We start from the raw sequence: 27572 nt of genomic DNA on the forward strand, positions 1-27572 counted from the left end.
AGAACCAGGGCCCTGTGATCTGTGATGGCCAAGCATGTACTCATAGGTGTGTGTGTGTGTGTGTGTGTGTGTGTGTGTGTGTGTGTGTGTTTGAGCTCATGGCCACTCAACGCCGAGGTTATCAATGCAAAAGAAACAAATGTGGATAAACTGACTTAAACTGTTGCCACACAGTGGGGAGGAAAGCAACAAAATGACTCATTCACTCACTCCCACTTCATTTGCACTGAACTATACTCTATCTCACAGGCCTTAATACAATGGAGAAGGGTGAAAGGTGTAAGACATGGCATTAAGACAGAAGTAAAACCACAGAAGAGCTAAAAGAAAGACACAAGGAAATGTGACTGACCACTTCCAAAAAACATAGGTGTGCCAGTCACCCTGTTAACATATTAAGAACATCACTCTAAATTTTTTGGAAAAAAGTTGGACTATTATCACGTCTGTTTCAAAGCCACTTAAAAGAGGGTGCAGATCTGCCGGTAAAAATGCTACTGCCCTCTGGTCCAAAAATAAAACACACACTAGACAAAGTGTGGCACATATACGCCTGTACGCCATGAGCACCACAAATTGGAGGGTTGTCGTGCCAGAGCAAGAAGCCGTGTGTCTGAGGATTGTGGCCTATGTGAAGACAAGTGATGAAGATCTCATCACATCTTCATGTCTGGAAAGATGTATGCCACAGCCGCATAGTGGGCGTTACTGGATGCAGCTTATTATCAGTCACTTCCAGCCATTTGTCTTCCCACTGACGTCTGAGTCTGTATCTCAACAACTAGGCAATAGCATGCAGGGGGATGGCACAATTAAATAACTGAGAATCATGACACAGATCCTTGGCTGCTACATCTGCCCTTTTGTTTCCCGCAATACGCATATGCCAAGATACCCAGCAGAAAAACACCTCCTTTTCCACCCATTGTAGTTGGAGGAGGGTGTCCTGGATATTCAGGACTATTTTATCTGCTGTGTACAAGTGTTGCTTTAGCACTTGAATGACATCTCAGCTCCTCTAGTGCACGCAAGGTCACATATAATTCTGTGTCAAAGACAGTTTCAACACATTTGTAAAGACACCTGTAGAATAGTGATATTTAGTTAAAATGTCATAAAATAATGAATTAAAAACATATGCAGTAGTGAAATCCCTCCTGTACTGCATCAAATCTAAAACTACTCAGGGCCTCTGCAGTCACCATGGTGACAGGCAGTTAAAACCCTGGATTTGGGGTTGTACGTGTTTCACACCAAGTGACTCCTGCATATGCTGCACACAGATCCCAAATCACATTGTTGCCCATGGACAATTAGAGAAAAGGTGTTCCACAGGTGGACAAGCAATAGTATGGTATGCAGGTGAAGTCGGTGCTGTGAGGAACTTGCATGCCTCACGCGCCATGAGGAGCTGCCGCCAGATGGTGAATGGTGGTTCCCCATCCTCAACACACAAACTGATGGGGCTGGTCCTGTACACATCTGTATCCAGCCTAATCCTCTCATGGCGGATTGCGTCAATAATCTTCGGTAGAAAGGCCTCGCTGGCCTGTGTACTGTGCACCCATGGTCTAGATACAAATGCATGAAAGCCCTAAAAAATTGGAACAGCTGTGTTCCTGAAGATCTGTGGCTAAGCCACTTTAATATATTCAATGCTTTCTTGGTTCTGGCTTTCAGGTCTCTCAGGTATGGTAATCATGACAGTTCAGAGTAAAAAATTACGGCCCGGAAACCTCAATGAGTCTGAAATGTAGAACGGTATCCCTCAAATGCAAGTCAGGTAAATTAAAAATATGACAAGAATGATTAAAAAGAACATTTACACACTTATCTGCAGAAAACTGAAAACTTGTCTTTGCAGCCCACTCCTCCAACCTCCGCACAGTAAGTTGCAACTGATGAGACACTATTGCAACAGTGGAGGACGAACAAAAAGCAGCAAAATCATCCCCAAATAAGGAGCATTGTATGCGACTCCTTACAGTAGAAACAAAATTGTTAATGGCTATGGGACAGCAAGTGACATTTAAAACGCTGCTCTGAAAGACACTATTCTCGTGCTCAAAACGATCTGACAGCATGTCACCAACTTGGGACGTAAAAAACTGTTGAAACAGAAAAGACCATACGAAGAAGGGAAGAAGGGGAGGTGGCCAGGAAAGCCCCACTTATGGAGTTGCACGAGAATACTGTGTCTATAAGCAGTATCGTATGCCTTACTGACATCAAAGAATATGCTGAGACAGTGACGTTTACATAGGAAATGCTGCTCAATAGTCGCCTCTAGCAGGGACAGGTTGTCGACAATGGACCGAAATCTATGGAATCCACACAGAGAGCAGCTAAGGAGTTGTCTGGTCTTCTAATAAGCAGACCAGACAGTGGTTAACCATTTGGACCAGGGTCTTTCCCACACAGCTCATTAAGGTGATACTCCGGTAACTACTAGAACATGTACAGCCCTTTCTTGGTTTGAGGAGAGGTATCCAAAATTGCCTCTCTACATGAGCTGGAGAAGTGGCACGTCTGCCATATTAAATTAAAACATTCAAGTACGATTTCCTTTGATGCTGTAGGCAAATATCGAAGCATCCAATAGTGGATTTGTTCATGACTGGGTGCAGTATCACAAGTCTCGGACAGAGCCAATTCTAGCTCTCACGTGAAGAAAGTGTAGTTGTAAGACTCAGAACTGTTGGATCTGAAGTCCAACTTGCCCCTCTCTACAGTTGCACTGTAATGGTGAAACACTGGATTCTGGCTGTAACTGGCAAATTTTTTTCAAAATGCTCTGCCATCATCAGAGCGTTGTCTCTGGGCATTGTTTGGAGATACCCCTGATTCAGTAGTGGTGCTATTGGTAAGCAACTGTATTTACCAGAAATCCACCTGATGTCTTCCCATACTTTTGTAGAACAAGTGGAATGGTAAATGGAGTCCAGAAACACTTGTCATGAGCTTTTCTTGCTCTCCTTAACTATGCATTGAGCCCTGTCTCTTGCAACCCAAAAATGTTGCGTGGTACTTAAACTGTCAAAGAGCCACATGTCCATCCCAGATTGCTGAGGAGCACTCACCATCCACCAAGGTACTTAAGATGACCCTAGAACTTTGATACGGGCAAGTCTGTGGCATGATGATCCACCCATTCCTGGACACAGTCGCAGTGTTCAGACACAGCCCACTGGCTGAAGAGCATCCAGTTATCCTAGTTGACCAATTGTATTGGTGGTCTCTCTTCACGTAATGCTCCATCCAGGAAGTGAATGCGAAATGGGAAGCGGTCAGTGGAATGAAAGTCATCAGTGACTTCCCACTGAACATAGTCAATGAGGGCTAGATAACATAAAGAGAAGTTGATGCTGAGAATGACCTTGTAGCAGCACAGAAATGAGTGGGAGGAGCTATGTTGAGGATGTGCTGCTCGTGAGACGTCAGGAGGCTCCTCAAAACCAGACCTTGAGGGCAAGTAGAGGTCAAGCCCCAAAGACATGATGGGCATTGAAATCCCCAGTAGGAGTAATTGTCGGGGGAGCTGGTCCATACACATGAATTTCAACGGCAACTGCTTGCAGGTCAGTAGCCAGGGGAAGAGCAGAGGAGTGGTGTGCTTTATTGACAAATGCAGCGGCCCCTTTCTTAGTCGTTTCCTCAGTCAGGTCATCCTTGTAACAGAGTATAGAGCCCCATAGTGCAGGGGTGTCAGACACTTTAAAATGTGTTTCCTGCAAACACAAGCACAGGGGCATTCCTGTGCTAGGTGTTTCAGTTCCTCCACATGTCTCAGGAACCCACTAATGTTCCACTGTAGGATGGGGGACATCTACTACGGGGGTAGCACTTTCCTCCTGACTTTCTGCTGGAGAGGTGAGCCCGCAATGAGTGGAGGCTCAGTTTTGGGGTGAGATGATTGCCCCAATCCAACATCAAGGGCTACAGCCTATGAAGAAGATTCAAGCGAGACATCAGAGAGGGTGATGTCAACCTTGTCGAACTATGTACTTCCCATTTCCGTCAGTGGATGATCTTCGCCTCGACTTTGATTTTTTTTGTCTGAAGAAGCTTTGGAGCCACAACCGCAGAAGTGGTAGTGGCAGCGCTGGATGGCGAACAAGACTGGATCTTTGGAGGGGCAGGGAATTCTACAACATCAGCAACCACAGCCTTTTCAGAAGTTCTGTGGGGAGGGTCAGGCTTAAAAATAACTGCAGCAGCGCAAGTGCACTGACAACCACAGGTACTAGTGCTGACACTAGCAACCTCCATTTGTGTAGCAGCATCGGTTTTCAGGACTGGTTGTTTGAGAACAGAAGCAAAGGAGGCAGTGAACGTGGGCAAGTGCATGGCCTTGTATATCCTTTTGGCTTCGCTGTATGGTATGTGTTTTGTCATTTTTATCTCCTGGATCTTCCGTTCTTCAAGGAATATACAGCAGTCCCTACTCCAGACAAGGTGAGCAATGGAGCAGTTAACACACTTTGGAGGAGAGGAACAACCAATTCTATTATGGGAGGCTTCCAACTTTTCCAACAAGTGGCTTCTTCCTTACAAGAGTAGTGTGCCAAAAGTGCTGGCATTTAAAACAACGCACTTTGTTTGGGAGATAAGACCTTATGGTTGGGCAAAGGAAACCTGCCTTGACATGCTCTGGAAGTTCCGTGATGTTAAATGTAAGTATAAAAGAGTCTGATTTTGCAAGATCACCATCCATTCTTTTCATAATGCTTTGCATGTCAACAATTCTTTACTGGAACCACTCAGCTTTCAGTTCTTCTCGGGGAATGCCATCACATAGCTGCAAGTCACAACACCTTTGCTGAGGTTCAAGATGTTGTGAAATTTACTTTCTACTGAATACTCCCGAAGGGACTGAGCTTCCCGGGTGTTCTTCACTTGTTGGGAAATAGAAGTTCCTACCAACAGCATCCTGTTTCACAAGTGCTTGGCAGATTTTAAAGTTCCAGTGATGTCCTCTAAAGCTTTTTGCACATAGAATGGTGAAACATTCTCAAATATGCTGCCTTTCTGTTTAACTATAAGAAACAGGTTCTGGCCATCAGCATGTGTTCTGTTACCTGTGACTGAAAGACTGTGTAATCCCCAAGTCTAGAGGATTGGCTAAACAAGCCCTCTTATTTGACTGAATATTAGTACCTACTAGTGGCCCACCCTTTCCACTGGAGGTGAAGGTGATAATTTCGAGGGTTCCATCTCAGTCCCATGAGCAGCTAGGAAGTACAAGTTCACACAGACAGAGCCCCACGTGCCTAGGTAAGCCTTATACAGCTGAGGTGTTGCATGATCCCTAGAGGTTATCTAATGACTGATCCCCTCAACATCCATGCATCTCATTGGCGTACTGTACACATTGAGACTGAGGTTTTTTCTTAAACAGAGGTTTTACCATCTTTGCAATCCAGATGGGCCAGCCAAGATCCCTGTGCAACACAACGTTCCAAAGCAGCACCACATGGTGGTTGCTAAGCATGTCCAGACCTTATGGTGCCAGAGAAGTGGTGGCGCTTGCCACTCCTCAGCTCAGAAACCCGGGATTTCCAAGCTCATTATTTTTACCCAGCAAATCAATGCAGAGTCCCTGGGGGGCACAAAAGACGCGAACCTCCGAGGAAATGATTTTTATATGACAAAGATGATAGTGCTCTGCCTGCAAAAAGCAGGGATCCAGGTTCCTATCCTCATCCGCCACACATTTTTAAATTTCCACTGATGCACAAGGAAAGGTGAATGGAGGGTTGCTCTCAAAAGAACTATGAAGTTCAACAAACCCCTGAAAAGTTTCTGATTGTGGAGATACTTATACAACTCCAGTGGAAGATTCTGCGAGAAAGGTGATGCATCGCAGAAAGGCTCCTTATTTCATTTTGGAGACTGCTTCCACAAAGAATGAAACAACATATTACTTGCTTCCAAATAAATCTTAATAAGAGGAAAAAAAAAAAAAACCATTTGTTCAGTGCACACCATTCACATATTGCAACAGGAGGGCGGCGAAGTGATGGTGGTGTGCAATGTGTCATGTAAAGGATACTACACAGTGGCTGATGGAATACAAATGTTGACATACATGTACCCCTGCAGGACAATATGCAAGAAAGGCTTTACAAAGTGTTATGTTACGTAACTTTCCTATCATCAATTCAACAGGGTAGCAAAATGGTGGGACAGCACTTTTACAAACAACATTTAGCACACTGGATTGATCAATAGAAGCTGTGTCAGATATATTCCTGAGCAGGAGGTGGCACTGATTGCTAGCAGAAGACTCACCGAAATCCTCTATTTACATCATCCTGGACCTGTCAAGCTCAACACAGCAGATCCCTGCGTATGCTCAGCCAAACTGCTGCATCATTTGTAGGTAACTGTCTGAGTATAAGTATTTGAATGCAGACCAGAGCAGTCAATGGCAATGATGGCTGCACTGTGTGCTGCTGAATGTCTGCATTTGTTGCTGAAGATGCTTAGCTGTCTAGACGTAATGATCAACAATATCTGCAACGATCAGACAAGTAATAGCAGCAGCACAGTCTGAGGTCCAGCATTCTTCAATACTGCTGCCACCATTGTTATCCAACTGAGTGTGTTACAGCTGTTACTAATCTCTTGATGACCTCCAGTCTCTTTTGCCCCATTTTAGTAACAGCATGAGACCTGTCTCTTAAGGTGAATCTACCCCACTGGGCTCTTTTTGAGCTATCTGACACTGAGATGCAGCTCAGGGGCATTTTGAGGGTACTATCACCATCCTTCATTGATGTTCCAGGCATATTGTCACCACAAGTGCACCTACAGAGGCAGAAGCAGGAATATTGGCTGGCCTACACTTAACCAAAGAGTAACTGCTCAGAGCAGGTAATGCAGAGCTGGCAGCTTCCAACTATATGTGCCAACAGCAGAAGGGAGAGAAATCATGTTTTCGTCAGAGGAAGGAGACAAAACCAACACTCCACCTGAGACCACCACAGCTAGTTGTAGCCAGACATCACACCAGGTACCCCCGTAAGTCAAGTTTTCTGCAGAGACCCATTGCAGTTTTCACATACAACCACACTTCCTTAAAGCCTCAGTGATAAAGCCACCAACTTTTTGAATTTGTTTAGGGGGAGACGGATATGGCAATTCTTTGACACACTGCTACCTCGTAAGGTTATTTCAGACTACTGAGTACATTATTTTGAGCAGGCACTCTTGGTACCAGATGGGACTTCATGCCATGGAGCAGCCTGCACCTTGGGAGGTAGTCATAACTAAGGCATTCATTCAGATTGTTGCTTGTTTTACTGTCACTCAGCAGTGTTACCAACTGGATATTATTGACGAAAATTGCATGCAATCGTAGAATCTCTGTATAGGCTCACCTTCTGAAAATGTGTTCTTATTTATAAGAACAATGTAATAAAGTTATGTGAGCATAACGAGAGGAAAAAATCCACTTACTAGGTCACTGCATATACATTCACCAATAACAACCTATAACCAACTGAACCTGCTACTCTAGTCAACCCTCAGTTCTTACACAGACCAGGTATACTGCCTTAGGGAAAAACAGTGACTCTGTAGCAAATGTTTTGTATTTCAGCCTCATTTCACACAAGTGGCATTACCAGGTTTGATTTATAACAGAATCACCATCAGATGATCTGTTAACAAGAAAGAAAAGGGAATAATAAAACACTAGGAAATAAAATTACAGACAAAATAAACTTCCATAAACAACAGTATGTACTTGAACACTTATGCAAGTTACTGTGTAATGTATTCAAGAATTGTGTACAGAAGTTATTTGATTTGTAATTTAGTTTCTTATTATTTTGCTATTCCCCTTGACTTCTGTAAAGCATTAATTCGGTACCACCCCAACACCTATTAACCAAAGTACGATTACATGGCATATAAAACAAAATTTGTGACCAAGTTGACAGTTTCTTCGTAGACATTATCTCTGAGGGAATCTGTTGTTGACATGAGAAGTAACTTCCGGTGTTTCTCAGGGAAGTGTTCTGAGACCGTTGCTGTTTCTGTCACATATTACAGTATTAATAGTTACCTCAGAATTTTCACAGATAAAGCAGTTGTCTATGATGAGGCACTGTCTTAAAAAACCCGGCGAAATATTCAATCAGATCTTGATAAGATCTGAAAGTTGTGCAAAGACAGGCAACTTGCTATCAATGTATGCCAACATAAAACTGTCCACTTCACAAAATGAAAAAACATAGTATCTTATGACTACAACATCAATGATTCACAATTAATTTCAGCTAACTCATACAAATACTTGGGTATTACAATTCAAACAATGCAAAATCCAGGACGGAATGTAACAAAATAATGAAAAGGACAGTTGCTACAACCATATAGCAGAGATGCTGAGTCACAGAACGGCACAACAAAACGACTGTCATACAATCAGCTTTCGGCCAACAAGGCCCTTGTCAAAATTAGACAACATACACATACACACACACTCGTGCAAATGAAGCTCATACACATGACCACAGTCTCTGGCAGCTGGAGCCACAGTTCACTGGGATATGAAAAAGAATAATTCTACAGACTCAACTTTTGGTAAGACAGGTACCAGACTTTGGTTCACTGGCAGGATACCGGGAAAATGTGCCTAATCTACAAAGGAGACCACCTACAAATCACTTCTGAATCTCACTTACAAATATTGCTCAAGTGTGTGGGACGCGTATCGTATAGACACAACAGGGAATACTGGATGTATACACACAGGAGAGAGTGTCACGGAAATGTTGAAAGACCTGAATGGGCGACTCTTTAAGATAGGTTCCACTTATCTTATGAAAGCTTGCTTACAAATTTTCTAGGACCAACGTTAAGTGAAAAATTTACAAATATTCACCACACTTAATATTATAATGTAATGGGGCACCTTAAATAAATAAACAATAATACAGATATTCTTCATAGCCCTACATATAACTCATGAAGGAACTGTGAACACAAAATTATAGCGCACACACAGACGCTTTAATGCAGTCACTCTTCCTACAGTGCAGACATGACTGGACCAGGAAAAAACCGTGAGAAGTGACTCCGTGCATTTCAGGGTGATTAGCAATGTGTGTGTGTGTGTGTGTGTGTGTGTGTGTGTGTGTGTGTGTGTGCGCGCACGCGAGCGCACGCGTGCGTGCACACACATGCTGATCTGTGACTGAAATGTATAAAAAGAAACTTGGTCTCCCTCTACAATTCTTCCCTCACACATTCTCTATTACCAGATTAACCATTTGATGACCCCTGAACACTAGTCATTAGTTACTAGGTACCAATCCAATTTTCGGCATTCTTCCATAATGTTACAAAGGGTCTATTCTCTCCTTACCTGCACAGTTTATTGTTCACCTTTCATTCCAGAAAAAACTTTCGGAAAAGACTCCCTAACAAATTGTTTTAGATGTCAACAAATTTGTCTTTTTCAAAAAAGTGTTTGCCACTGTTGCCAGTCTGATATTATATCCTCTTCACATTTGTCTTCACTGTCATTCTGCGACTGCAGATTGACCTCAGTACATCTAGATGCACTGGTCCCAGATACCTCATAGCCTCTGGTAACCACAGATACAGAGATGGCACCATCTACTGAAGCACCTATGTCAACTGACACTGAGATTCCCCCACACCAGCACTGGTGTGAGCCGAGTAATTACTGATCTGATGTAACAATCTGAAGGGAACAGGATATAATATGTTGCATCAATATCACTAGCTATGAGACTGTCCAATGTCATACACCCCAGGCGGTGTCTCACGTGACTGTCCCTCCCAGGAGAATTGCCACATGTGCTAATCCCCCCGTCTCCGGGATGGCTCACGACATTGCATGTAGTGACTCTGCAACAGACAAGAACCTAATCGTGTGCAGTGGAAATGATTTTCTTAGCAAACATTCTTCAAAAGCTATGTTCATGGACCTGTACCATGTTTGGCATTTGATCTCACCATACTTTGCATTCTGTGGTCGATTACCTTCCATGGAGGGGTTTTGTGATGCACTTATTGCAATAATTGTGCTATATGTTGTTCAGTGGTAATATAAAACAGAGTTCATATATGGCGGGAGGTAGAGAGTGCTTAAGGTAATGACAAAAGTAGTCCTACTTGGAATGGGCACTGCTTCTAAAGAAGACATTCGCTTTCTGAAGGGTTCTGAGTGCATAAGTGTGCAATACCCTACTTACCCTCTATCAACCCTGAAATGAGATTTGTAATAACAGTTTCTGAGTGTAGGTTGTTGGTTGTCCAAAAACCATTTCTTGTTTAGGAACACATACTTTATGGTAGATAGGCAACAGTCGTCTGAGCGCAGTGGGACAATGACAGTGTGCAACACATTTCAAATGGAATTACATATGACACACAGTTGATGCTTGATGAAGCCATCACAGTTCCAACTGCATCAAAGAAATGGAGCAGAGTGACTTGGTTCAAGTGGAATGTTTAACAGCATGACTGGGGCGATGTGTTGGGAAAGTCTGAAGTCTAGTGTCTTTATTTCAGACGTAAGTTCTGCTACAGTATTGCAAAATGTACTGAAAGATGTAATTACTCATACTTTTTCATAGTGCCATAACATAATATTGATAAGAGTGTTTTATATTCTTTAATCTTTTTTTAAGTACAGGACATATTAGTGAAAGAGAAAAGCACTGCCTTTGTTTGCATACATCCGGTGTTTTTCAGCATTAAACTGGTCTTCCACAGTCATCACAAGAAAGATCATGGACAGGTGCACTGAGAGGAATTGGTTAGGGCAGCATACAGTTTAATGTCACATCATTAAATATATTTCTTTTGTAAGTCAATAAAAAGGCCCCAGTATCTACTCCATTTTCTTTATCACCCTTCAGGGTGTGGACAATTAACTCAATATCTGTCATTCTAAATTAGCATGTAATTCTACAACAGTTTGTTACACAGGACCTTAGCAAAGGATAAGACTCTGCGTCATATTTAATCTTTCATGGAAAATAACGGATGCAGTTATATGTCACAGCAAAGAATGTGATGAAGTGGCATTCATTATCTCACACAAAAGGGGTCCATTTCTCATTTTCTCTACTACTTCTACTTTTCTGAATTTATCAACAAAGAATAGGGGTCTGTTATTGTGAATAATTCCCAAGCAGTTTCAGAACACAACAAATACTGGATGAGCTGCTTTTGCATCTCTCCCTGCTTCACTCTCTGGGCACAGGGTGGCCAGGAAATGAAATGTTATGGGGTTTTACTTTTCTGGATTAAAGCGTCACCATCAAGACACATGTGATCATTTTCAATGTGGATCTTATTCACTGAAAAATCCAATATGGGATATAACCTGACAGATGTCCTAAAGGCAAGCAGTTTATTTCCTTTTCAATGGGTATTTCCACTGCCCCAGTAACTACTCAATTTGGTAAATAGTGATGTATCCCAAAAGACATATTTCACTCTCACTGGCAAATGTAACTTCAATAAACCTACAGTGCTCTTTCACCTGAGTATGAAGATACGTGTTAATAGACATTTTACTGTTTGGAGGCAAATCACAGTGATGCCATAGCTGAATAGCTGGCTTCAGCAACTGCACCATAGATGTTAAGTCCCATAGTGCTCAGAGCCAATCGGCAACAGCAGCTTACTGTCCCCTCCTAGCAGCCACCAGTTACATGGAGCTCTGATACAACAGTGAGAGGACAGACCACAGGGAAATAACGCAAAATGTCACCTGGGTCAAAGTAACTCTTCTGAAATCCAAACTGTGATCTGCTGCGTATATTATTATTGCCCAGGTGAGATACTATTCTGACATCCAGTATTGGTGGATAAATTGATCCTGTTATGTCTGCTCATGACTGGTTACATCATAACTGTAAAGATGTCCTTACTATAGTAGGTAAATGTTCTCATGAAAGCCAACATAGGCATGGATGGTATAGAAGAAGCAAGCTCTACCCATACCATAATTGCTACAGAAAGAACAGGAGGACCAGTCCCCCCTCAGGCAATGCTGCTTCACTACAGTAAGCAGTTTTAGGAGGATCAACGTTGCAGTAGTTATGCAGAGGCTAGCCCAGGATAAACTGGCATGGAGAGCTACATCAAACCACAGAAGACCAAAACAATAAAGGAGTATGTCCACGTAACCAAAATAAATGTTGTGGTTTAAGAAGAATGTGTAACAATTAACCCTGCTTATAGCTTCACCATCTCTGTATAAGGTAAAATTTCACTTTCTGGGATTAGTTCTGTCCTGTTATAGCGAATTCTGAATAAGGCACTTGTGAGTTCGGGTTATACTTATTGAGTGCTTGTCCATATAAGTCTAACGACTACATTTCAATCAAAGCTTCATGTGGTCAATGTTTGGCAGGACTAAACATGTGGGGGTGGGACATAAGTTGTGCCTAGGTAGCGCAACCACTAAGAACACAGCCCATGAAAGGCAATGTTCTCAGTTCAAGTTCAGGTTGAGGACATGGTTTTAATTTCACAGTTTTCAAAAATGAGCATACTCCACTGCAGTATGAAACATTCATTCGGGAAAAAGCCTAATCATTAAAACAGCCTAAGAACTCCGATAATCTTGGAACAACGTACACTTGTCGGCAAAGGCGCATGTCTCTGTACCCAAGTGCTCAACTGATGCACAGCACTTGTTAATACATCTTTAATATTCCGATTTTTATTTATTTTACTAATTTCAATTCGAACTTGGAAGTTTTCTTTGAAGACTTGAGACGACTGCTAGCTGCTGAAAAAGTTCTTAAAAACGAGTTGCTTATTGTACAGTATTTTGTGCCTTTAACTGTAGGTACAGATTTACAGTTGGTTTACCTGCATCTGCTATGATTATTTCGTGTGGTAATATTCATTTACAGAAATTAGAAGTCAACCCATGGTCCAAATAACATATTAAGTAAAAGGTTTTTCAATAACTCAATACAGTGGAAGTGATGTACTGTAACACTGTAAGCAACTGTTCACAGCACTGCAAGCGTACCATCCACAGTATAGCCATGACTGGCAAACAAAAAATCGTTGAATTACGGGAAAATGTTTTTTCAACAAATGAATGAAATACTTTGATCGTTTCGGTTCTAAATGCGTGGAAATCTTATGCAAATTACCAGGCAAGGAGCAGACCAACAAACTAACTACAGAGCTTAGTGCTGTGGGTGGAATCACGATTGACAGTTCACACCCAGAATAATTTTTTATCAGCAGATTCTCATGGACTGTTAAACTGTCAACAGAAATTAATCACACTTAACTATTCACAGAGATGTCTAAGGATCGAGGCCTTGATTAACTTTTCTGTTTTGTATTATACTCTGCGCATATAACTGGCTGGATGTTGGCAGGGCATAGCTTAAAAGTCTTAGAACAATTGCTACTGTTACACCTGTGATTCGCTGAATTCTGTACCTCCTTGTACTGGCAGAATACTCACGATATAAGAAACAGCTTCAAACTTTTACCCAGTAAACTTGCAAAATTATTAAACAACTACAATGTTTGATAACCACATTTATTTGGCTTAACTAAACATTAAATCCACAATATTGCTGCGGCTGTCTGCCGACTACTTACGAAAACTTATAACGTGACGCCACTCCACATTACACACACTTGTCACTTCACTAAAAACAAAACAGACGTCGCACTTTTTTACGACGGCGATTTTCTGAGAAATTTTCTCCTATTACAGCGAGGAATAATCGTGTACACAAAAATACTGAATTTACAAATAACGTAAACAAAATACTCAAACTTTCTTGTGCAACACCTACACAAATTCTGCCGGTGGTATTGTTATCTTGGATATAAGAAAATGACAGATCCGTATCGATATCGTATATGCAATCGTAATCGCTTGGCACTGACGACAAAACGAGGCTGGTAGAAATTTCCTCTCATTTATTAGCAATTATTCGAATTCCGTTTATTTATTTGATTCTGTGAAACACAGGAACTTGAAACGTATCAGCAGTACAAGTATAGACACACAACAAACACTATAAACGAATAAATATCGATTCGCATTTGACGAAACAGAACAAAACGTGAAAACCCACAATGCATTTCATCTGACGGCATTCACACAGGTCGTCAACGCAACGGAACAGGATTGGACAGGACATCAAGATCAAGGTGAGAGGTTTGAAGTTGTAGGGTGAAAGGTGTCGTCATATACTAAGATCGGAAGTTAACCGGTATTCGCCAAGCCCACTTATGGTATACTAGCGGTCATTGTGCTTTTGCATCTTCTTTCTTTATTTTATTATGTTGCTTTGTTTTCGTGAGAGCTGCAGTATAGATCTTCCAAATTAATTCTTTTTCCAGATGGCAACTATGTGACATTTTTTGTTCTGTCGTTGATATGTGGTTGCCAAGTGTTACAGTTCCTTGACCTTATGTAGGAGCCATAAATTTTATCAAAACTTAGTTAGTTGATTTCATCTTCCATGTATCATTTTGTATGATGAACAGTAATGATGTGGAACGAATCATTTTACATTCACAACGTAATTAATCTGTAAATATGACTACATGCTGAGCATTTATAATATTTTGTTATTACTATTATTATTATTATTATTATTATTTGCGTGGAGGCCCTCTAGGTTCAAGCAAAGCATTCTGCCTCATTTGAGGGTTAAAATAAATATATTATTATATTTTTTGAAATTTTACTTTACTGTCTGTTACACATTTTGTATCGCTGGGTAAGTGTGAGAAATTTTAGTTGCAGCTTTGTGCACCTCTCTCTGTGCTTAAGACAACCTTAATGTGGAATAATAAGTGTCAGTTATCCATCTGCTATTGTAGTAATGTACATCATTGATTCCTTAGAACTGCAGTGAATTATTGACAACAAAGAATTATTGACAAGAAACGTCAAGAGGGAATAAATATGCTGTGAAGCAGTAGTCAGAATGCCAAACTCCTTAAATAGATATCTACAAAATGATTGTGGGTGAGCACCATATATTATTCTTACAGCACTTTTTGAGCAATGAAGATTTTCTTTCTTAAAGGTTAATTACCCAGAACAATATTCCATTCTGTGACCTTATTGAATGAAAATATGTAAAATATAACATTTTAATGATATGTCTCTTCTCGAGATTCTAGTTGCAATTGTGGTTGAAGAAAATTGTTTTAGGAGTTACAAAATGTGCTTTTTCTAGTTTAAATTCTCATCAGTACCGACATATAAGAATTATGAATTTTCCACCCTATTTATTATTTCCTCACCATGTGTTACATTAATCATTTATGTAATACCCATAGATGAACAGAACTGAATAGATTGTGTCCTTCTAATACTGAGGGTGAGACCATTATCAGAAAACCAGTCAATGATGCTTCTAAGAACATTGTTTACCATTTGTTCTGTTTCTTTATGTATACTTGGATTGATTACAATACTAGTTTCATTTGAAAAAAGAACTAATTCATCTTGTTGTGTATTAGAGTGAAGATCGTTTAGATGTGTGAGGAACAATAGTGCACCTAAGATTGAGCCTTGGGGAACCACATAGTCATTTCTTCCCAGTCAGAATAACATCACCAGACTAAATTCTATGAATTAGTAGGTACAGCTTTCGACATTCTTTTGCTTAGATATTACATTATCCATTGGTTGGCTATACCATTATTCCCATAAACCTTCAATGTATCTAGGAGAATACTGCTATTCTCACAGTCAAATGCCTTAGAAAGTTCACAGAAAATACCATCTAGCAGTATTTTGTCGTTTAATGCTTGCAAAATTTGGTAAGTGGACATGTAAGTGGCAGTCTCAGTAGAGCAACTCTTCTGAAATCCAAACTGTCATCTGATGAGGATATTATTCTTGCTCAGCTGAGATGCTATTCTAGAATACAAGAACTTCTCAAAAATATTGGAAAATGATTTCAGCAGTGAAACAGGTCCATAGCCATTGATATTTCTCCTCTCACCCTTCTTAAATATGGGGTTGATGATGGTATATTTCAGCCTCCCTGGAAAAATGTCTTGAATTAGTGATGCATTACAGATTTCAGGTAAGACTAGGCTTACTATAAGGAACAGACGTTTAGTATTACATTGTAAACATCATCACACCCATATGGTCTTTTATTTTTGATATAATGTATAATTTTCCTCGTTTTGGAATAAGTTTGTGATACATTCATATGACTGAATTTTATGAGAGTTGATTCTTCAGTATACTGCTGTGATTCGTTTTCTTGAACTGCTTATCCCCATTCTTTCTACTACATTTATGAAATGATTATTAAATGCTTTTTTATACCTGTGACTTGTCATTTCTGGCCCCTCCATTCAGTTCAGTGGTGATATTCTCCTGTACTTTGGCTGATTTTTGACTTGATGTGCATGTTCCTGGATTTTTAATAACTCTTTTAGTAATTTTTGTAGCATGCAACTACTGAAGAATTTTTACTAGTTTTTGCCAATGGATACAATTGCAGATAATTATCTGGAGTATGCCAAAGACAAACCTACCTTATTTGATCTGTAGTTTTCGCTGTGCAATGTTTTCAATTGAAGAAGAATGAAAAGCTACATTATTAATTTGGAAAACTTTCTAATTACCAACTGATAATGATTTATTGTTAAATTACATTATGTTCAGAAGGTTGTACTGTACTGTAGGAGAAGTCAGTTAATACAAATTATATAGACAAGAAGAACAAACGATATTGTAAACAATGTAAACATCAGTACTGCTGACAATATACATACAAGAGCTACAATGTTACATACATTGGCACATAAATTAAATAATTTATAAAATAGTACACCTCTCATGAATCTTTTGATTTGATGAGATCTGACTGAAAAAAATCACTTGCTTACTGATAATTTGCTGCAGTTCGACAAATTAATTCCAGAGGTGTGATTGTTTGGAGTAAGATTAGAAAAAAACGACACTGTTTGCTATCCATTGTTGACAGTGTCACCGGATTATGGAAATCTAGTCACAGTGCTAGAAACATTGTCACCAGATAATTAACTCTAGATTTCGTGAAGAATCGACTTTAGGATGAAGAGACAAAGAAGAAACAAACTGACAAGAAAAACCACATTAAGTCATCAACTGTTTTTTTTGTCACAATAAGGACAGAAATCGAAATCTGCTAATAACGTCAAATCAGATAACAGAGACACTAATAAATTTATTTTTCGATGTTGTAATTGTGGATTGAATGGACACAAAACATCAGATTGTCGAAAACCAAGGAAAAACGAAGTTCAGAAACCAAAACAAAAGTCTGTAGGGGCAGCCTCTGGTGATTAAGATGGAAAGGAAAATAATTGCCGTTTTCCTGCAAGAAGGTTTGAAAATTCGGCAACATTTATTCAAATTATATGGTATTTGAATTATAGAGCTACTGTGCATTTAATAAATGGTAGTATATAGTTTAAAATATGAAAAGGCTAAAAGTCCCAATTAAAATTAATGTTGCACAGTCTGGAACGTCTACATATTAAAAGTGTTTGTGAAACTGAAGTTATGAGATATGTAAATGGCAAGAAAATTCTGATTTTGATTAGAAATATTCAGTCGATTCCAGTCTTCAGCCGGTAACTCTCCCCACCCCCCCATTACATATCTGGTCTTTTTTTAAACTAAAATTTGTTGTAGCTGGCCATGAACAATTTTCATATTTCTTACAAAATCACAAATTCTTGTTTTAAAGCAGAAAAATTAAATAAAAGAATAATAAGAGCCAATGGAATGGAGAATTACATGCAAAGTACCAAGGGGCTTCATTCAAAGAGTTTCTAACTAACATCCCTTTGTTTCATAACCATGATATAAACCCAACGCACATATTGTTAACGTTTATCACGTCTGCTAGTCCCTAGGGTTTGTGAGTCTTTAGTGTCTGGGACTCTTTGTGTTCGAGATTTTAGCGTTGTAGTTGTGAATATTCGTAACTCGTAAGTTCATGTGCCACTGTGTGAAATAGTTAGCCCCACTGGATGCTGAGTTAATTAAAAGTAAATTTCTTTGACTTTCAATTACAGACATTTATTATTGGGCCTAAGTATGACATCCCATCTTAGCGTATCATATCAAATAAACTGTGTTAAATGAACCCTGTGACTTTTGAAGGAATTAATTCGGTGTACATGTGCCATGCAAAATCAAAGATATTAATTCGTTTTGAAAAACAAGTCGGCCATATAGTGATTGCTAACGAGCATCTTTGATGGCAAACCCTAAACAAGGCAGCTAGCTGATGGTAATAATTTGAATTTAAATTTGTTGATCAACAGATATTGACTACTATGACAGATAGTGTTGTGTCGCCTCACTTTCACATATATCGATGAGGCGAAGAATACTGGCTGAACATAGAAAAAGGACATTACACCTTCACTGATCTTGGAAGTGCTAGTAGGCAGGGGTCAATTCTAGTGTCCGATTCGCTCATTGGATTTAAGCAATGACATCATACCTAAGGCAGAGACGCTACATAGAGGCAGTTTTTGAAAGCAGCTGATCATATTCGTAAACAAATGAATGTAACATATGATAAAATTACAAACACAGTTCATTTGCTTAATTACTTAGCCACAAATTATACCGACAAGAATTAAAGATAGCAAAAATAAATAAGAACAGAAAAAGAGAAGTATACATGCCTGAAATAAATTATTATCATAATTTATGCGAGTAAGAAAAACACAGAGAACTTTTAAATCTGTTAAAGTACAGTCTATGATGAAATCATAGTATTATGAAATAGTGTTAACTTTTAATACTACTTATTAAAACTAACAGGACTAGTGCACAAGAAACGAAAATTGACAGAAAGTAGGGTCTAAAACTACTGGAATTGGTAACTGGAGTTGATGTATATAGGTTAATTCTAGTTACCGATTTCAACCATTTCAAGGTTCATTATTTAGACTGTTTCAACAACAAATGTGTGCCTAAAGTGTTACAGGATTTCTACATATGTTATTACTCTCTTCACTAGTATGAAAAAGAGAAAAAAAATCGTAGCTGTACCTACAAAATTTATTAGTTTTTCGCAGCAGTTCTGAGATCAATAAGAAATCAAGTAATCCTACAAAAACAGTCCACCGATTTACTGCAAATATGTCCAAAATTATGAACCATCGAATAGCTGGAATCAGTAACTAGAGTTAACCTCATATATAGGTCAATTCTAGCTACCAGTTCCAGCCATTTGATGGTTCAGCACATATGTTCACTAAAATGTAGGCTAATATGATTTCTGTGCTTGTAATTTTTCTCTGAAGTAATGAAATAAATTACTAATTTTGGAATCAGTAACTAGGTCAGTTCTAGTTACTGATCCTAAGTTTTCTTATACACTGCAGTAGTTTTAGAGAGCAATTACAAATGTAGAAATGCTGTTAGTTTCAGAACATACAACTGCAGAAATAATTTACATATGAATCATGGAGCAGTTGGAATCTGTGACTGGAATTTTCCTACATAGGTTAATTCTAATTATCGATTCCAATATTCTTTATTTTTGCAGATACTCGTCAGTCATGTACTGGCTTTTCTTTTAGAATTTAGTGTGTCAGTTTCTCCACATTTCATGCTACTGTTTGTCATTTGTTGTCATTCATTTCATTTTCTCGTTTTTCTGTTACATTTTAGTTTCTCCCCGCGAAAACCCCAGCTTTCCTGCGCTTCTCCCGTTAGATTCAATAATTAATAGTAAAAGTAATGCTATTTTATAATAGTGTGACTACATCATGAGCTTTACTGCAATGCAATTTGAAGGTTTTCTGTGCTTTTCTACTCGCATAAATTACGAGACTGCTTCTTTTCAGACCTGAAAATTTGGTTTTAAGTCTTGCTCTTAATTATTTTCATTATCTTCAGTTCGTTAGGATATAATTCATGACTAAGTAAATAACTGCATGAATGTGACTGTAATTTTATTGTATGTTACAATCGTTTGTTTACGAGTATGCTCCATTTCTTTCACAGATTGCCTATATGTAGCGTCTTTGTCTTAGGTATGACGTCATTCCTCAAAGCTGACGAGTGGAATCGGACACTAGAACTTATCCATAGGCACCAATAGGAGGCATCACAAGCTGTAACGTGCTATCAGCACACGAACTAGTATTGAAGGGTTTGCACATAATTTTGAGAACTGTAAAGAGATTGTTCAAATGGTTCACATGGCTCTGAGTACTATGGGACTTAACTGCTGAGGTCATCAGTCCCATAGAACTTAGAACTACTTAAACCTAACTAACCTAAGGACATCACACACATCCATGCCCGAGGCAGGATTCGAACTTGCGACCGTAGCGGACGCGCGGTTAAAGAGATTATTCTAAAGAACAACATCACTCTTGCTGTTGCACAAAGAAGTGAGTCAGCCACGTACAAACTAAATTTTATGGATAAGGAACTACAATGTCATGTAGATTCAACAACAGATATAATTCAGTTGTGGCACAATTCATCTTAGTTATTATAATATGTGGTGGAGACCGAGAAAGCTGTAGTTTCTACAGTCGCAGGATGCTGAGCTCGGAGTGTAGGAGTGTGAAGAATTTGAGGGAGTCAGTGATATAGTGCTGGTTGTAAATTATTTTTCAGGATTCATATAATGCATATAGGTTTTCTGTGGCAATGACCAAAGGCAGCAGAGCAGTGAATGTGGTTGGGAGTTGCTGACTTGTCCAGCTTAGAGTTGCATCTCAGAGGTCGAAATCAGCGCCTTCAGTAGGGGCATCGTCATGCAGGATGTAGACTTGGTGGTCAGCAGGAGTTGCCCACCCAGTTGGGACGATGGCGACTTGGTGCACTGCTGACCCAAGAGGATTTCGAAGCAGTGGGGATTTCGCCACCCAGTCAGCAGCCAACAGCTCTGCATGTGATAATGGTAGCCATGTAGAAGTATGCCCTTTCCTCCTAACAAGAGATGGCCAAGACTGGTAGCTGCCCACAGGTATAGCCATCGGAGAGCACAAATGCACCTTTCTGGGACAGTGTGTATGGCTGGCAGCTAACAGGTCACCCTCGACTAACCCCCAGTGGGATGCTGGTCGAAGATGCTCCAGTTTTGCATCAGTGGTAGCAAGGAAGGCAGTAGCAGCAATGGAATGCAGCAGGCTGGCTGGTGTCTCGTAGCTACCAGATAAATATTAGGCAGCACATCATGGGACAGCCTCGATGTGGATTCACTGTAACTCACAAGACAGTAACACCAACTCACGAATGACTGCTGACAGCTGAATAGAAATAGAATGTGCGCTTCAGAAGTCCCAGTATTTATGCTGGATGGAACCTGCTGACGACTTAATGGAGCTGTGACGATGAGCAAATTTGGCTCCTTTTTCGAAGTTTGTCAGCACTTTACACATTACTGCAGTGTCCCAACTGTGGCTTTTAGTTCTTCAGATTGGCGCTTTCTGCCATGATTAATATGCTTATATGTCACCTTGCAATGCTGACAGAATGACATTATGATGTGGTCATTCTACTAACGGTTGCACACTCTACTATCAGCGCAAATGAGGTGGGACAATGCCACAGTTGTGTGTCTCGCTATTTGATACACTGGCTTCCCTACTAATTGAATTCTGATTGTGACACTGTGTTAACGCCTATGTTGGCTGGGTTCTGCACTTGTCAGAAAAAATTTAAGAATTTCACCTTCATCCAGCATTTCTTTCTGAGATGTGGCATTCTCCTCCGCTTTAAAAAATTCGGCCCGAATTTATCTCATATTTCTGAAACAATCCAATAACATAGATTTTACTTTGGAAATAATTGTTATTTAAATGTTCATGAAAGCTGGTTCATAATGAGCTTGTTTCGCTTCTCATTTCTCATTATTTCTGGTGACTCTTACATGCTAATAGAAATTCACGACTTTATTATGTCACACTTTCTGTGCCACATTTATGCCACAAGCCACTCAACAGGAGTCTGATGCACTGGTCACTCAGAGTAGATAGGCAGTTTTATGTTTAACGCAAAAGTGGAATACTTAAACTGCTAGTAGAACCATAGCAACACTGATAGATACAATGGTTACAGTCGTGATGTTATAATGTTATTTGTTTTGGTATTTGTCGATGTGCTGGAACATTTGTTCCATGGAAATCCGTCCTGTCCGCGATACTGTAAGTTCATCTCATGAATATAATATGTTGGGGTCCAAGGTGTTGTTTAGGAAAGTCATGTTTTGTCCTGGTAACACTTGTGATAGTTTTTCTGGCCAATACAATGCAAGTTGTGATAACTTGATTGCAGTCATGCTGATGATGATAGTATCAAGGTGACTCTGTGCTCCTGTTTTATCACAATTTGTAACATTTATCAAGATGCCACTAATCTGTTGTTTTACTTTGTCATAGCTTTGAGCTCCCCATTTTTGTAACAATTCATGATTACGATTTCTGGTGGGAAAACTGAATAAATCCAATGTGCTCCCACTCTCTGGAATTGAAATTGTGGGGTTAGCACTACTCTTTGACAAATGTTACTTACGTTTTCCCGAAAACAGCTGCATTTCACATGGGTACGCAAGTCTCCACTATTCTGGCTGGACAATTTGTGACACTTTCTCTCAGACATTCTCTTAAATCTACTGTGACATTATAATGTAAGTTTCACTCTACCCAGATTTTACCAGCTATTTATCATTGTTTATGATACTGTGTTAGCTTATGGGTCTGGAATTACCATCAATGCTATGTACCACAAAAAATTGTCTATTATTGCTAGTATATACTCATTTCCTGTTTGTGTTTCATTAAATGGTCCTAAAATATCTAGCCCAACCACTTCAAAAGGGTTAGATGCCTCTGGAGATATTTGCAACAGAATTCTGTGATGACTAAAGTCAGTCCCCTGCACACAATATGCGCTGCAGTATTTCAGATATTTTTGCATATGAAATTTTTGCAAAACCTCACCCTGAACGCTGCCAGAACTACCATGTGTGGTTCACATTTTGTTGGTGTGTAGAGTAAACCAACATGCATCACAAACTGCAACTGTGGCCTGAATGCCTGACAGTCCACATCAGATGCTTGTACCTTTTGCCATTCAGCGATGCTTTTGCCTAGTGCTTGCAGCGCTCCAATTTTCATGCTTAACGTTTCTACATTTACGTGCTTTCTATGTTGTTTCTGAACAACTTCGTAGTCGCAGTCACTCAGTTTGAGCACCCAACTTGTCAGTATACTAGAATGGACTTTTTTAGGTTTTTGGATGTCCATCCTTTTCACAAGAGGCCTCGCAGATGGGGGCCATTTACTATCGTGAGAAAATAGAATGCGTACAGCTGTCCTTACGATTTTATTCATTTTGTAGCTACCAATTTCAGAGTTTCAGCGCTTTAATGTGCCATCTTCTTTTAATCCCAACATACATTTTAGCGATGCATCATCTGTTACTACCTCAAAATTTTTTGTTATCCAAATATCAGTGAAAGTAGATGATTCCATAAATAACCACTAACATCTCCTTTCCTGTAGTGGAGGAGCTCTGCACCACACTGTTTAGTTTTCTAGGTGGATAAGCCACTGGATGTTCTTTAACATGTGTGTTTTGACTGAGATCACAACCAGCCACACCATTGCTGTCATCACACAATAAGTTGAACTCTTTATTGAAGTCAGGAAATATCAGTACTGGATCTGATGTTACTTTTTTCAATGCTGAAATGCTGTTTGAGGGTGTCTGATGCTCAGATTTTACACCTTTTCTCTATAAACGATTCAGTGGCTCAGTGATTTCCACAAAATTCTTGACAAATTTTCGACAATAATTACATAAGTCTAGAAAAGATTGTAGTTGCTTTGTTGCTTATGGTGTTAATCAGGGATTGATTTTTACACCTTCTCCATTAATTACATTTTGGAGGTAGTTAACTTCTGTTCGTGCAAAATGGGATTTGTCCAGGCTAAGCATCAGATGCGATATTTGTAGTCTGTTGAATACTTCTTCTATACTTCTCATGTGTTCTTCGACAGATTTCGAGAATACTGTGATGTCATCCAAGTGTACTGTACACTTCTTAGGCTTTATTCCATTAAGTACTCCTAAGAGTCTCTGAAACATAGCTGGAGCATTCTTGAATCCAAATGGCATTCTATGATACTGATAATGGCCCCGTGGTATTGTGAAGGCAGTTTTTGGTCTAACTTCTGGGAATACTCTAGCTGGTGATATGCACTTCTTAGGCCCATTGTTGAAAAATATTTGCCATCGACTTAAGTTGCCCAACATCTCTATAATACTGGGGATGGACTGTACATCAGTGACAGATTTTGCATTCAAGTTCAGTAATCCCAACAGAATCAGTATCGTCTAGTACAATATGGTGATTTTTTCGTAACAATGACCACTCCCACACTCCACGGATGAGCACCATGTTTCATTATTTCTTCTGCCAGTGCTTGATCATTGAATTCTTCCACAAAAGCCTGGAGGTGCTCTGGTACGCAGTATAGCATACTGTGGACTGGAGTATTATTGATGTTGTGTAACAGGTGTTGCTGGTAACAGACAATTTGCATTAAATAAATCCATGTATCATAGCAGCAAAGTTTCCATCAGATGGCATTAGTCATTACATGACCTGTCTATATCTTCTTCATCCAAAACATATAAAGTGGCAATCATTAAACCATTTAGCAGACTAACCTCGTCCATCCCAAAATTACATAGGCTAAAGGGAACCACAGACTCACTGTTTTTATTATTAATGTGTGCCACACTTCTGTGCACAAAACAATGAATTTTATCCACATCTTCATTACTTTCTAGTGGTCTGTCAAACACAATACTTCCTGTGGTAAATTGTTACCTATGGGAATCCAAAGTAACTTCCCTGTACCTGACAGTACATTGCCATGGGAACCAATTATTATCATACATCATCACAGTTGAGTTGGCAACACCTTCATGATTGGTATGCCTTGTGACATTGCCTCACTTACAGTTGTTGCTCCCAGTTGAAACAAAGTTCCTCTGAGTTCAATTGCATACCACAAAATATCTATTGTAGCATGATGTTTATCGAGGAAGTCCAGTCTGTGAATTGCTGAATACCCTTCACCAACACTTCCATGGGCTCATCAAAACTTTTAGCTCCAGTGCAGTGTTGTTCCTAATGACTTTATGTCATTGACACACCACATAACCTATGATATGGAAACCCAAGTCTCCTCCTGCTTAAGAGGCCCAGATTAACAAATGAGACATATGCACTTGTGTCTACAAGAAATTTCTATGCCTTGCCCTGTAATAAGTCTAAAAATAGCATTCTATCTTTGCATATGTCTGTGCATTATTATGTCCTATCAGGAATGCTTACCGATGGGCGACACATTCCTGTTTGAGTTTAATGGACACTTCTGCCGATGCTGTTTTCCCTGTATCTTATTTCTAGACTCCCATGCTTTATGTCGTACTCATTCACAAATGTAGCACTCTGAATCATGAGATTACTTCTGCAGATGGCCCTTACGTCTGCACCTGTAACATTTTACTTCAGAGGTGAAGACCTAATGGTCGCTTCACCCTTTTGTGGTAATGTCAGCTTCTTCAAAGTGATGATTCTAATGGCCTCAGAGAGATCTGACAGACTCTCCACCCAACTCTATATAACATGTCAATGGGAATACCCCACAAAAGACAATGAGAGCCCTATTTTCAGTTCCACACAGAACGATTCTATCAGCCTCTGCATTCCATCTAAAAAAATGGCTCTGAGCGCTATGGGACTTAACTTCTTAGACCTTAACTTCTTAGACCAGTCCCCTAGAACTTAGAACTACTTAAACCTAACTAACCTAAGGACATCACACACATCCATGCCCAAGGCAGGATTCGAACCTGCGACTGTAGGGGTCACGTGGTTCCAAACTGTAGCGCCTAGAACCGCTCGGCCACTGAGGCCGGCGCACTCCATCTCAGTTCTTATGTTCATGCATTTATCTTTCAGATACAATCTGCAGAGGATTCCACTGATTCGTTTTGTTTCTGTGTCAGACTACTAAGCTTTTCCATGGAGAATCTTGTCGTGTGTCTAGCAGTGCTGGCGCAGGCCAATATCTAGCTGCTCGAACGTCTCTGCCTTATTAACTGCTCAATGATACATAACATGTTTTAGCATCGCCCACTAACGATAAATTAGCCGTACGTGTGCAAGTGTTGCCTGTCCAATTACTCAGTTTGTTGGTAGCTAAAGTATCATTAATATACACACTACCAGCCTCCGTTTTTTCCCAGAAAAAGGCTTTATCAGACTGGTTGCTAATGAGTCCACAGAAGGAAGGAGTACACTCAGCACTGATTTAACTTCACCCAATCCCAATTGTAAATACTGTTGAATAACTTGCAATATTTCTACTTGTCTACATAATTCCTCAATGTAATCCTCCTGTTGAGAATTAACTGCCAATAACTCATTAACTGTTGTCATAACACAGGAACAAACAAACTCACTTGTAGTAGTTGTGTATTCTACAACTGCAAATGGGAATACAGCACTTACAATATACACCAAAAATAAAGTGAATTAGTTTTTATGCTGTATTGTGGCCCGACAAGACTCAAAACAGGCCTCTGCTTTGTCTACAAATTTCGCATGCCTTACTGAATCACAGCTTGTGACCTCATATATTACAGAATTAATACCTCACTGGCGCTAAATATGTTTCCTTGCAATTTCTTCTAAATTGTGACAAGTCAGCAGGCTGCTGCAGCTTAAGAAAGACACTTCCAAAGTGTTATTGATGTCTCTATGACTCGTCAAGGCCACGCAAAATAAATTCAAAAAGAATGCCATCATAGAAACTCATTACACTACATTGCGACAGCCTGAAAGTACAAGCAGGTGATGGCAGGTGATTCTGCTGACGTGGTTCGACTGCCACTGTGGTCCTGAGGTGACAGCAAATTCTGACAGCAATTGTGGCTACCCAGGAAGCGATGATCTTTACACTGACAGGATGCCGAGCTCAGAGTGTGGAACTGTGGTTCGGTAAACGCCCGAGGGCGTTAGTGATACATTGCTGGCTGTAAATACATTTATTTTCAAGATTTATGCGATGGAAATAGCTTATCCATGTCAACAGAGCAGTACAGGCGGCTGGGAGTCGTTGAAATGCCCGGCTCGGTGGCGTCTATGTGCACGTTCGAGGTAAGAAACTGCACCTTCAACAGGAGCAGCGTCATGCAGGGTGCCAACCCAGAGGCCTGCAGGCATTTCCTGAACAGCCAGGCCGCCAGCGGCGTGGAACATCGCTTAACCATGGCGCTCTCGAAGAAATCATGAGTTTTCGTCCTGGTCAGCCGCTAACAGCTCCCCCAGCTCCCCACAGGACGATGGTAGCCATGCAGAAATGTGCCCTGGCCTCTCACAAGAGACAGCCAAAGCTCTGATAGCTGCTCAGAAGTACAAATGGGGGTGGGGGGTGGGTGGTGGGTGGGGGGGGGGGGGGTGGAGGGGGGATAGCAAAATGCATCTCTCCAGAAAAGTGTAATATATGGCCGG

At 40.1% G+C, this 27572-nt stretch overlaps 1 protein-coding gene across 1 annotated transcript in view; it reads right to left on the reverse strand.

The window, feature by feature from the left end:
- The window catches only part of LOC124622162 (E3 ubiquitin-protein ligase SHPRH), a 256731-nt gene extending 242894 nt beyond the window's left edge, over nt 1-13837 (reverse strand). Inside the window, exon 1 of the mRNA XM_047147806.1 lies at nt 13627-13837. The gene's annotated coding sequence lies outside the window, so the exon portion shown is untranslated. The remainder of the gene's footprint in view (nt 1-13626) is intronic.
- Nucleotides 13838-27572: the final 13735 nt, after the last annotated feature.

The sequence above is a fragment of the Schistocerca americana genome, chromosome 7, assembly GCF_021461395.2.
Source record: "Schistocerca americana isolate TAMUIC-IGC-003095 chromosome 7, iqSchAmer2.1, whole genome shotgun sequence".
Lineage (NCBI taxonomy): Eukaryota > Metazoa > Arthropoda > Insecta > Orthoptera > Acrididae > Schistocerca > Schistocerca americana.